This window comes from Haliaeetus leucocephalus, unplaced genomic scaffold (assembly GCF_000737465.1).
Source record: "Haliaeetus leucocephalus isolate CR32 unplaced genomic scaffold, Haliaeetus_leucocephalus-4.0 Scaffold450, whole genome shotgun sequence".
NCBI lineage: Eukaryota > Metazoa > Chordata > Aves > Accipitriformes > Accipitridae > Haliaeetus > Haliaeetus leucocephalus.
The window spans coordinates 4854557-4868518 of record NW_010972886.1 but is presented as its reverse complement, the minus strand read 5'-3'; positions in this window follow the sequence as shown (position 1 = coordinate 4868518).

The window sequence follows — 13962 nt, the reverse complement described above, 5'->3', positions numbered from 1 at the left end:
AATGAAACAAGAAAAAGAGAGGAAGTGGGGGAGCAAATGAAGTTTCTTCGAGGGCATGTAAGGGTTTTCTTTATTAGTTTGCTCTATCTACAGCTTCATTCACTCTGTTTTCATGCATTTCACTGGTGAAACTTTGCAGGAAAAACAAAAATGCAACTCCTTTTCCTCAAAATAATAGCTATATGAAAGAGAACCACTACAGAAAGAAATAGTTAATTGCATCAAGAAAAAGGGTCTAGCCTGAAGTCAAAGGGAAGTTGCACTAAATGAAAGACAATTGACTACACTAGACACTGGACCAAGCACTGTATGCTGTTGCGTTAAAACAATGTATTTTCATCATAAATCTGAAGCCTAACCTAGCCTTTACAGTAGTTTGGAAGTATTTAACAGACTGATCCTAAGTAAGGTGTTTGGGGAAGGCATCACTGAAACCCCAGGTTTCTTTTCGTCTCTTTTCTCTTCTTTTCCATTCCAGCCTCTAACAAAATTTAAAGGACACAAAACAATGCAGATGAAGCCTACAGGTCACTTACTGCACCCCCCAAAAGTCAAGCTGCTGTGTTTTGCCCTGCCCTGCTTAGCTGGGAGGGCAGTGAAACCAGCCATAGAGCAGGCAGCCAGGGCTTTATGGGGACACAGGGAGGGGGAGGGATGTTTTCTGCACCTAAGACATTAGTTTTTTGAAGAGGAAAGTATGGAATCTTTTGATGTGCAATTGGAAGCTGAGATGAGGGTGTATTTGGATGAGAAAATGGCTTTAATTTTTTACTTTGGACATTGTCCAGAACTTCAAAATGAAAGCGCAGAATTGTAAACCATTCTAGAATTTACTAACAAAATTCATAAGTGTTCTGAATTAGAGCAGGATGGTGTTCACTTTATGTCTTTGTCTTGTAATTTAATTAAACTGGCCTTCTTTGGAAGTACTCATTAGGGCATAGCGCAAGTTATTTACTGGGTCCGTTCACCATAGCACATGAAGACAATATCACAACTCCAGAGATTCAAGAGAATAAAGAAAGCGGTAATACCAGCTGACCTTGCTAATTTTTTTCTTTCCTGGTTTGAATCATTGAGCACACTGGGAATCACCAGCACAAGCCCAAGAGCTTCCTCCTGTTCAAGGGAGCAAAGAGACACCATGAGCATGTGGATGCATTTCAGGGCATATAAGTAGGGGAGCCAGATTCACAGCATGCATGTCTTTCCTCCAGCCATGCCGAATTATCTCTGACCTACCCGAAGGGGTCTGGAAAGCCAAGGGAGGAGAGTATTTACTGCTACCTTCTCAGGTTAGAGATACCCAAGACATCCTGCCTGGGTGGTTGCAGCAGAGTCTCTTGTCTCCTCTGCCCTCTGGGTGACACTGGTGTGACGTTGGTGACGTGACTGATCCCAGTGAGCTGGGTTGTCAGAATGGGCTAAACTGCAGTCCTTGCTGACTGTTCGTGCCCTGGTGAAAGGAAGCCTTCTAGCGATAAATTGCACCATTGCCTTAGATGACTGTTGGCATAAGTCTTCCCTGAAGCTGTTCTCAAACATAACATAAGGTCTCACTGTAATAAAATAGCAGGGCTACGTGTTTCATTGCCTTGAAGTCAGCTAATGACTCTGTAAGCTCTTTGGCCAGTAATAAAAAACACACTAAATATCTTTTGAACCTGACTGCAATTTTGTCTCATAGAAGAAGCCAAGTTAATGACATGCAAAGCAACAGATAATTAGTACTGAGTAAGGGGTAAAGGAAAAGGCTGTATAACAAGGGGAAGGCCACGCTAAGACAGCAAAAAGTTACCATCTTTGGGAGTTGTCTTGGTCAAAAAACCCAAACATATAAATAATGAATGAATCCTGCAGGTGGGACTGCTGATGCTCTGGTATCATAAAGTATTGTCATGGCTAGAATTGCCACTGTCAACACCTACAGTGAAAAGATTGATTTACATCTAGTGAATGCACTAGCAACCTAATAATATCAATATGTTTTCCAACTAGGTCACTCTGGAAAACCTGGCTTTATTATACTTATATATGCTTGTTGGACCTACTGGCATCTTGAATCATGGGATCATAGGCTATACTCTCATAAATCACATTGTATTGCTGATTTTATACATATATTGTGGTTGTAATTTATGTGTCAGTTTATATTTATTCCTCTGCTTGATGTTATTTTTTCAGTTTGAGAATGATTTATATATTTTTTCCAGTGTTATTTTGACCTTAATAAAGATTGTCTTACTACAAAGTGAATTATTAGTATATAGACCTCTTGGGCAAAGGTTGGTGCTCAGAGGAATATGACCCACATTTTTTAGGTGCCCCCATCTTCTGGGTTCTTTGTTTTCTGAGTTCACCATGGAGGCTAAACCATACAGATCAGGTCTCACGGCCAAAGTAGTGGCAGGAAAGATGCCTTTGGGGATGTTTAATCTTTGGGGACTTGCCTTCCCCAGAGGCATAGGACACAGCCCTTTTGGGGTTTGTCTTCTAGACCAAAGTGGTGCCCACCTCAGCCTTGCTCCCACAAACCTCTCTGTCCACCTGTCATTTTCTTTGTTTCTGATGGGGTTCTCAGCAAGCAGCTTTACAGCTCCTTACAGAAATCCTTCACTCTCTGGTACCCTGGGATTTCAGGACCTCTTTTGCTGCAGCTGGCACTGAAAGGAATTGAGAAACGCAGCCACTGATGATGATTCTTCTCATTAACTTAATCCATTTTAAGGTCTCCGTTTTTATACAGGGGGTTTGCATGCCTGGCTCTTGAAGATGGCTTAATTCAGACAAGACCCTCAGAGCCTGCATTTTGGAGGTGTTGAGTGCTACAACCTAAAGTCAGTGGGAAGTTACACAAGGTCAACTCACTTGAACCAGGTCTATAAAAATTGGCTTTAACTGTCCCACAACAGGCTGAAAATATAGAAATACACACCTGAAAAAAATGTTTTGTTTTTAAATTTAATGCTAGCAGGGATTCAATACTTTGAGAAATAAATTCCACAGGTACTCAAGTCTATTATACAAGAAGAAGTTCTAATTTCTCTCTGCTCTCAGCAAGCAAATGCCCGTTCAGCCATGTACAGAAAGAGAAACTGCTGATATCCTTAAGGCTTAAATGAAAACTATAAAAATGATTGCTTAAAGTATTTTAGTCTATTTTGTGTTTAAAATGGATTTTTGTATTTTTATTTTAATTACGTTTACTACATAACTCACAAAAATAAGTTTATTCTTATATATTTTCCTTTAAAGGAAACATAAAAAAGGCAAAATATATCTAAAAGTATTACAGTAAGCCTTCCAATGACATAACATCATTCAGTTATATTGTGACCTTTTAAAATACCTCTTTCCTGTGTTACCCCCTTTTCAACTTTCTCTGTACTTTGTCATTCCCTTCTGGATTATTGTAGATTACAGTTGTTCTGCATGGTGTCTTGATGTTGCCTATTTAATGCATGAAACATCTTCTTCTGTACAACAAAGAATATGACAAAATAATTAAAAAATATGATTTACTATTCTCCATACATCTTTAAGGGCAATATTCTCTTAAAGCTTGAAGATTCACAATAAATTTCTCAATATTGGTCTGTAATCCAAATGCAATATCTGAGCTAGAAGTTTGGACCTATCAATATTCTTGCATATTAATCATTATAAGAGATTGCATCTAATGTCTCAGACCTTTCTTTTATTTTGAAATTGCCTGGATAGATGTGCATTAACATCAGTTATCCAGTGGGGCAATTTTTTTTCCCAGTTGTACTAATAAAGCAAATCCATTGATTTCAGAGAATGTAATCCAGATTTATACAATAATTATTGAGAGCATTGGAATTTGACCCTATAATCCTTCGTGTTGAGAGATTTTCATCTTTACAATGTGAGGGGGTTTTTTAGCTTTTATTAAGACTCCAGCTTTCTTTTTCTAAAGCTCAAGTTATTTAATATGGATATATTTCTTCATAGAAAAACCACACTGTAAATCTGCATTCCATAGAGGCTTAATTCCTAGCACTATGCATATTCTGTCTATAACCTCTGCTTAGATTTGTTTTATTTTAACAGATTCACACCTTTCAATTTGACATGACTACCTATATAGGATAGAGAGCCAAAGACTGCTGATCCAGAATAAAGAATAGCAAGCTACCCAGTTGGTGAATGCAGAAATTGAGGCTAAGCCTCTTGGAAACAGGAACCTAAATTAATCTTGTGCTTGATTTTGGACTTTTTATGCAACACTGGTCAGCAGAGTCTTAAAGAAGGAGGTTCATCTCCACTCCAAAAGTGTGACAGGACGTAGGATACATAATACTAATTCCATTTTGATAGATATGAATCTATCGCTGGCCAAAATTTTCATATATGTTCTGCCAAGACGTTTAGTACATGGTTTATCTCCAGAGACAAACATGAGCCTGTCATTGCACAAGCTTTCTCCATCAATAGCCCCATCATGACTGTCTAACGTGAATGGTTTCCTTCGTTGTGCTTACCAAGACATGTATCATAACAGTCTCATTAGTATGCTCTGAAGTTAATTAAAAAATATTTCTATTGACTCCACTCATCTTTGGACCAAGCCTTAATCGGAAAATTAAATGATCTTTAGCAAGCTACACAAGCTTGAGCTAAAAGTACTGAGTAGCTCCAGCCTTGTTCGCTCAGGATATACAGCCATCTGACTATATACATTTCATGACTATTAAAATAAAAAAATGCATCTAGCCCGTAACACAGTGATACTTGCTCAGGATGTGTTTTTTCAACTTTAGTGGCGTGTGCTAAGCATCTGAGGGAAACTGACAGGCATAACATGTTAGATGTCTTATACGGGCGCACCACAGCCAAGATGCAATTGGTCAGATCTAGACTTCATTCACGTAAATCAGCCTAACATCACTAACTGTGTTATTTGCTTTGCTGATTTGAACCACGTGAAGATCGTGACACAGATCTGTCTTAGAAGTTGCATGAATGATTTTTTTTCTTTTGTCTTCTCTGAAATATAGTCTCTGCAGGTAGATTTTGCTTTAGGAAGTGCTGCTATAATGGATGACCCTTCATAAAGAAAACAGATGCTGTCTGTGCCCTTCGTGCAAGGGTATGGCTGCAGAGAACAGGGACCCTGCTTTTCACACCCTGTGCAAGCTGCAAGACCCTCTCATGGATGCATCAGGAGCCTCCCAGCCCTCCCACTTGTAAGGCAATTATTTTACACTGTTCTATGTCAAGTACGTACTGGAGTACGTACCAGCAATACCAGCAAGTCTCCACACTTCCCCAGAAGACTGGTTGCTCTTCACTCTGCCCCACTTTGCCGAGGTACATGCTGACAACTGCTGCTTTGCCTTGGGTTTTGAGGTTTTCATGCCAGCCTGAAGTATGAACCTTGCCCTTGAAGGAGGAACTCTGATTTCTTTTTCACCAACAGTTGGAAAAAGTAGTTAAGCAAACAAATGTTTAATTAAAGTTAAGCAAACTAATGCTGAATTCAGCTAGGTCCTATGGGAAGAAGAGGCACACAAGACAGTAGAAGTACTTGAACAAATCACGTGTGAGTTCACAGCCTGGTCCCGAGCAGCAGGAGAGGAAGCACAGTCTGAGATTTATAGCACTTTTACATTCTACTTGTGTTGAGCCACACTCAGTCCAGTAGGCAACAGGAGACTAGGATGATCTGGTGTTATTAGTAATGTTCTGTTTAACACACTTTCATCAAATGGAAAGACAGGGACAATACAGGGAACAGAGAACTATGCTAACTTGCATTTGGGGTGGTATAAACAGAAGCTGAAGGGCTTGTACAGAAACAATGCAAAAGGTGAGAATCTGTGAATGTGACCATAGGAAACAAAATTGAGGAAAAAAATGAAGATAGATGCTTATTTGCAGCAGTTGAACTCCGTAAGTGGAGCCAGCCTGACCTGAAATGTTAGTCTGTGAGCTACATGGACTTTGGCCTCAAGAAATAATCCACTGCAGCTGTAAGCAAGACTTACAGAACTACTGCAAGGTGAGAAATGCAGCACAGTTTCACATTAGGAAATGTCAACTCCTCAGTACAAGCCTAATGGCTGTTCTGATTAGTTCATGGTACCTTCTTAGTTGTGATCTGACAAGCACAGGTCCCTCTTTCAAGGCAGTGTCAAGGACAGTCCAACTTTAAACTAGGAAAGTGGTACCAAACAAATAAGCCTGAGTAGTCAATATGCTGAAAACTTTTCCTGATCTGCAGTCTTCTAATTTACATGTTACCAATAGTTATGCATTTTATGGATATTTTATCATGTTGACTTTGATACCTGTAATATGCTGATTCATTTATAAGTTGTAGCACTTGTAACAATCCCAGTAAAACTAAAAGGTGAGAAATTTCCTGGCTGTAGAAGAAAAAAATTTCCACAGATTTCAGAGATACAGATACAAGTTTAAGTCTTTCAAAGAGTTAGACAAATACATTCCATGTTCCTGGTCCTAGGTTTTGCATTTGGATCTAGATCTCTGGATGAAGTTGAGGGAAAGTATAAGAATTTTTTTAAAAAAATCTATATTGCGGAAGTACTTGTGGGAACTGCAACAGCTTGCTGGGGTAATTTGGGTCTCAGAAGTGTCCATAGATGTTTAGGAAGATGGAGAAATTGCTTTCTGACGGAGACTCCAGCATTATTACTCATTAAGCTCTCTTAAGAGGTAAGTATGCTCACAGATGAGAGGGAGACAAGTCAGAGACAGAGTAATTACAGACTCTGCAAATACTAGAAACTGTATATGAATCTGAAATTGTGTACTTTTTTTATTGGCACAGCATCATCCAGTGAAATACTTATCTGTAAATACCGAGTACTTAATATGACCACTTCTACTTAGCATTAGCTGGATAAAATTGAATCAGTACCCTCCAGAAAACCAGCATGCTTCTACCCTAGCCTTTTCTCGAGCACCTTCCCTCCCTCCCCAGAGTACCTTCCCAACTATCTAGACAGCTTCAGAGAAGCCACATAAAAACAGACTAAAATGAGGGGAAAAAAACCCACACACATTTTGACACAAAATAAAAGTGTTTAATTATCCGTCCCTACCCCAAAAAAGAAAGAGTTGCCATCCCACCTGAACTTTGTTGCCACCTGAGTAAAACCCAGCAAGGAAGAAGTAGCATAGAAGCACTGCATGGTCACCGTGAGCAGGAGCACTGTGTGCTTATCACTCTTTGGCGCTCTCTGGGATTCAACACCTTGTTGTGCTGGAAAAAAGCCACCAGGTGGATGTCGGCCGAAAAGAAAAAAAATCTTTATTCTTGTTTAAAGTAAAAGCATAATGAAGGAAAGAGGAAAAATAGAATTGCCGTAGTCTGGTGGCCCGCAGCGCAGTGGTTTCCCATCGGAGGCATTGAACTTGTCCCTCCAAAGAGCTGCATACAAAGGTTCATGGGCAACCTTTGACCACATGCTGCCACGTGAGTGCAGGTGCAGGCACAGGCACGGGGCGGAGGAAGAGCAGGACAAACCCCTGTTTGACTGTCTTATGTGAATGTGTCAGTCAACAGGCCATAGAGGGACAGCAGGGGAAAGCAGGCAGAGAAGCAGAGCATGGGAAAGGGGCTGCTGGAAGTTGTTTGATCTGTGAGCAGAGGTTTTGTGCAGACTGCACCTATCTTTGCAGCTTTAGGAATAGCTGTGAGTTGTAGCATTACTTTTTACCCTGTCCTGTGGGAAAATATGCCAGGACGACAGCCCAAACTTGTTTTACTGCTTGGTGTTCTTCAAACCTATCTGCTTTAGAGCATCCCTCCCTGACCCTGAGCGTGAGCTCTTCCAGCCTGTGCTCACCTGAGCTGCGATGGACTTACATTCACGGACTGGGGTCTTGTAAGTGCAACTCAGAGTTGGAGGAGACTGGTCCAAGGCATCATCTCTCCGGATTCCTAAAATAATATGGTTTTCATGTGAGATCTGACTGTAGATACTTTATCAGCTGAAGTAAGCATGGAAGTGGCATACTATAATCCACTTATGGCCCAACCTACCAACAGTCTTTAATCAGGAATTACATCTTACTTTGTGGTCAGTCATCAGTGCTTATCCTAAAGCACCTTAGACCTGATGGCCAACTTCGGGGCTCACCAGAGGTTCCTTCTCTGAGAGTGCAACCTAATATAAGTGAATACCAACACCACAGCTCAAAGATGCAGGGAAGGTGAGTGCTTTCTTCTTTCATCTAGAGAAGGCTGCAATCTTAGAAATGTGTTGTGAATCTACAACTAACTAGATGAGAAGACGCACGCTCAAAATAAGGGTCAAAAAAGTTAAATAACCGGACCAAAAAAATGGATTCTAAGCTTTTGCAGCCAAATGACAGAGGAGAGCTATTTGGCAATAAGGTGTTCCTTGGCTATATTAGTTATGTACATTTTCCATTTGAGGTTTTGCCCTGATATCCCATTGGTTTGCACATATACTAGGATGTGTAGGGCTGAGAATGATACGGCAAAGATCTGGGGATATTATACATTTTCTGGGGAGGAGGGGGAGGGAGACGACCTGTTCACGCGCTGGCTGTAACCGATCAAGTTTTGCATGATGCCAAAAAATTAAACACAGTAAAGCCAGACCCTGTCAGCAATGAGTTGATTGCTTTAAATAAGGGAGATTTCCTGAATGTTTAAATTGAAACTTCTACTATGATTAAAGCAAAGAGAAGTACCAGGATGCTTCCTAACTATTTAGTTCCTAAAATTCCTGTGAGGTCTAGAGATGACAAATTCAATTCTGATGTGCTGTGTTTTACACTCTGCAGGCTGTAGTAAAAGGTAAAACTAATCAAGCTTGGGTTTCCCATGGGCTGTGCCTTAAGAAGTTTTCTTATTTAAAGTCATGGAAATATGTTAAAACCCATCTATATTGGGTGAAGTTTATACAAGGCAAAATGTATTCGACCATACTTTTGCACAGTGTGCACATTTTCACTTTTCATTATTTTTTGTTTGTTTAATCCTTCATCCTGCTTAAAACTGCATTCCGACCACATTTGTAGACTGGAGATGGGGAAGAACAGTTTATAACTCTCTCAAAATGTTGCTTAAGACTGTTTAGAGAAGAGGATACCTTGGTAGTGAATTGAATTTCTTCTGCAAGACATTAAATGCAGCAGGAGAGAGAATAAGCACGTACTCAACAGTAAACTTTTAATTACAGGGGATGAAATATTTATGCTGCTTATACTCTTATTAGAAAAAACAGAATTTTATCCCCAAGCCTATATTTTAAGGAAAAGTTTAAGTTCACCTACAAGAAGCCTTCCTCACCATTTCAAACTCCACAAAATGAATAATTAGATGGAATGTGCCTAATTAATCATCATCTGTACACACTCAACATTTACGTAGCAGGGAAAATGATTGAAATGGGCCTTTTCAGAAGATCTGTCTCCATCAGAAATTACTTCTGACCTGACTATGAATGTGTTCCTCAAACACATATTTTTGAAATTATCATTTTTAAATTTCCTGAATGGAAATGATGTTTCCCATTGTGAATAAATGAAGCACTATTTCTGTGCAACCACATCACCATACAAAATGATCTCATCAAGATTTCTATATCCCACCAGAAGAAATATTAATCTTTAAATCTGCTGTGTCTCAGAAGTTTTAAGGCTGGTTTGAATTGCTATATTGTTTACATTTCCAAAGTTTAGCACTTTTTGTTACGGTTATTCATTGTGGAGATATTCTTTTCAGTTCATAATTAAAATCTCCACATGCAACTTCTCTGATATGATTTCCAAGTATAAGTTGGAGACAAAGAAAGGAGGAATATGTTTTGAAGATTTCTTATATCATAAGTTCTGTAGTGGTCCTTTACCAAATGAATGACAGATGGATGATGAGTATTATTTAACCGCCTGTGTCATCATTTTGCATTTGGCTTGAAAGCCTAAAGTACGCTCATAACAAATTGAAAATACAGACATAGAAAATTCACATTTAGATAGTCTTTTAGACTCTATTTCAGTACACATTTGGCTTTGGTAGTCCCAGAGGAACTCCTGTTGCTATTAGCAGATGTCTATATGAAAACTAAAGGAGCATTTTAGAGGCAAAAAGTGCTGTCTTTTTGAAATGCAACGGTTTGAACACATGAGTACAGATGCAGTTGGGGTCCAGGTTTATATTTTCTCATTCTGGCCAGCTTTCACCAAGCGATGTCGCAATTGCTGAGAAACTGTGTCACTTTATTATTGCAGCCTACATGTTGGTTTTAAATAACATTTTCTGTAAACAGGATTGTTTTGATTAGTATACCCTAAAGAACACCTGTTGACAAGTGGGCTTTGGAATCCCTTTAAATTACACTCCAATTAGTCCATACAGTAATTGACAGCAGGGTGCTGCTGTGAGCTCCTCCCTCACGGGTCTGCCCTATACAGCCAAGTGTGGGAGCTGAGATCACACACTCACTTGATGGTCTTTATGTATTGCTGCATTTAGGATTAGGGTGGTTTTCAGGCTTAATTCCATGTAATCAGATTGTGCCCCTGTGGAAGCAAATGATGAAAACCCCTTCTCTCCAAAACAAACAGATACATGTGGTTAGTGAAGGAGCAAGTGGGTTTAAGTCTCCTTCGTGTGAGCTCTATTTGGCCACAAGTAAATTTAATTTTTCACAACCTGCTACAGACAGCCATCAGTTACCTATGGTGAAATGCAAACCAGTGTTGCAGGAGCAGCTGACAGAGGAAGGGTGAAAGCCTGCCGTGCTGCCTGGCCTCAATGTGGTGGTGAGAAGATACCAGTAAAGTGGCTGGCTAGAAATCCCCTTGTGCCTCTCTGCACATGGTCGGGCATTTCAAGGTAAGAGCCCAGCAGACCTGTCTAGTGGACAATATCATGGATGTTGATGGGGTCTGTAAGGTGAAGGTGCCTTCACCATGGCCATGCACACCTAAGCTACCTGTGTTGCCAGCAGCAGCAAGCTGGACTTGCCAGGGCTGGCCCCAGCCACCCAGGCTTGCTGCCCACTGCCAGACCATACCGAAACACCGGCGAGCATCAGCACACTAGGCAACCCTGGGATGCCTCTGCGGACCCGCCGCGGCTGTACCTTCGGAACTACCCAAGGCAAGCGAGGAAGCAGGAGCCACAGCTGCAGACAATTACCGCCTCCGCCCAGACTAAACAAGGGGCGACGGGCGCAGCCCCACCGATCCCAGAGATAGGCAGCCCTGGCCAGCGGGACCGGGAGGGAGGCTTACCCCTTCAGCCTGGAGCGCTCGCCCAGGCGGGTGTTTTGCACAGCCCAGCGCGCGAAGCCGGCAAGTCTCGGGTAATTGTGAGTGACAGGGAAAGGCAAGGAAAGGGGAAAGAGCAAGTTTAGCTTTGTAAAGGCATAAAAGCGTCTCTCCCTTGTGCGGCATTGTTTTATTCCCCCCACAGAGGCGGGTCTGACTCTACCCCCGTGGATTTCAGGCGCTCCTTTCGGGGAGAAGAAAGGGGGTTCTGTGCTCTTTGAAGCCCATGTATGCTGGTCAGACGGGAACCCGGAGCTTCTGTCAGTCAACAGCACATGCAAAATTTATCAAGTATATTACTTGACAGAGGTTACTCTGTCATTACTAGCTAACAGGCCTCTGCCAGAGAATTTTTTTTATGGAAGCATGTGCTGTCAAAGGCAAAGTGTCCATTGATTGATTGCCACAGCTGACCTAAACATACAGGGATCACGGTGTAATAACCCCTTTATCATATATAAACCACCAAATGCTAAGTTCAATAACGCTAATGGTCTCACTTAAAGCCCTGAACCCAGGCAAATTCAAAGGAAGAGGGAAAAATGCCATCCTTTCTGTAATCACCGCAGCCTGCAGCAGGGCTGCCGCCCGGGATGGAGATGTGGGGCTGCGGAGCGGGAGCACCGAGCCCTGCCGCCCGCAGTGGGCTCAAGGGGAAACATCGTCCAGCCCATGGGCTGAGGTTTCCACAGCAAAAAATATATTTATACATATGTATTGCTCAGTTCTGTATTTTCAGCTAGACAGCGTGCTATGGTTATTACAGAAATACTGTGCAACAGTCATGTCCAGTTGATCTTAAGCCTCAAAACTGCTTGAACTTTCTCAGAAAATGGTAAGCCCCTTCTTGAAGGAGTTTCCTGGCAGTTAAAGTTCCTTTAACAAAAACAGAAAGAAAGTAGCATTTACAAAAGAGAGAGGAAAAAGTTTTCCAAAGCTACAGGCCAAGATCTCTATCAGCCATTTAAATGCATCATTATCATTCCCTTCAGAGGCAGAAATATAGGTAGAGAAAACAAGGCATGAATGTTACTTGTGTTGCGGTTTATTTAGGGAAGACAAAAAGGCCCGAATGAGGGAGGGGAAGAGAATTGAATATCACGTTTGCATTGCAAGATATTACAATACTAAGAGTTTGAGAAATACAAGGTCTGAGGGGGAGGAAGTACTATTCTTTGAAACTTGGAAAATTCTGAAAACAACTCAGATATTATTATGACAAAAGTGAGGAAAGGCTGAATTTTAATGTTACTGTTCTCAAAAAAAGAAATGACAATTTTTCTTTAAATGTTACTATGAATTCTCCCTTCCATTGTTCCGTGGCTGTTAAAATCTTCTGCCTAGCTGTAAATGCAGCAGTTATTTAGACAGAGATCAGTGGTAATTTCAATAGCCAGGAGCCAAGCCCTTGTCCCCCTGAGGTCAATGACATAGCTTACTATAATAAACACACGGCATCAGGCTGAGAGTCATTTCTGGTGGGGAGGTCTAAGGTCTTGCAGGTCCTTCTGTCATGGTGTTTCCTGGAAGACTATGATAGGACTGTAGCTGGGGATGCACAGAAAGATCCTACGCGAGGAAGGCGCCCTGCGAACAATTTCCGACAGAAACTACTTGGCATTGAGTTTAGGTTTATGCATAGAATAGATTTTTTTTTCTTTTTTTTTTTTTTGGTTCAGCAGCCAAGCCAAAATGTTGCTTTGGTTCTGCTCAAGCAAAGTATTCCTGTAACCTGAAACAAATAGTTCCAGCCCCTCTCAATACATGCACAGGGCTAGATCACTCTCACCATATGACAAATCATCTTTTGGAAATCCAGTGAAAAAAACCAACAACAGTCCAATGTTATTAATAAGTACTTTATAATAACCGAAAAACCCAGCAGAAGAAATCCGGGACAGATGCCCTCTTCTGCACCTGTTGCTCTCTTGCCTGTTTAAGGGAAGCGCAGAGCAAGCGCTGCTGCGAGCAGAGCCACGGAGGGGGAGCAGAGTGCTCTCTAGGGATACTCTAGCTCAGAGGCTGCAATCGGCAGGGCGCTTTACTTCAGGCGCAACTTACACCCGCGTAACACTAGCTGGGAACAGCCCAGCTCTGCAGGTGAGCCCTTGGGGGAACACTCTGCTTTGGTGGGAGTTGCAGGGCACAAATGGGGTGTCCAGAAGAGCTAAGTCAAGCTTTCCGGCAGGGGCAAATGTGCAGAAATGTCACAGCTGTAAATCTGGGTTAACATCACCTGGGCAAAATCTCCAATGAACTGGAAAGAATTTACTGCTTCTGGTGGAAACTGTATACAAATAGATTTCCATGAAAGCCGTTTCCTAGAGTTTCAAATTAAAATTTAGTCAGTGATTTCAGGTAAGACTTTCTTTGGAGTATGAGATTCATCTGAACCTGAAGTGAAATGCAGTAGTCGGCGACCCAAGTGTAGTTTTCCTCAACCCTCCCTAGTCAGTCCATATCCCCTCAAGCCCCCAGCTTGTTCTGCTACTTAGTACCAAGAGGAGATATTACCCACCTTACCCTGCTCTGTGTGTAACTTCTCTGCCAGTTGCTGTTGGTAGTCACAAAAGACGGATTCAGACAGCTAGGGTTTCTTCTAAAAGCCTTCACTACCTAGATCCATTCACCCACGGAAAAACTGTGTCTTACCCGAGTCTTTCG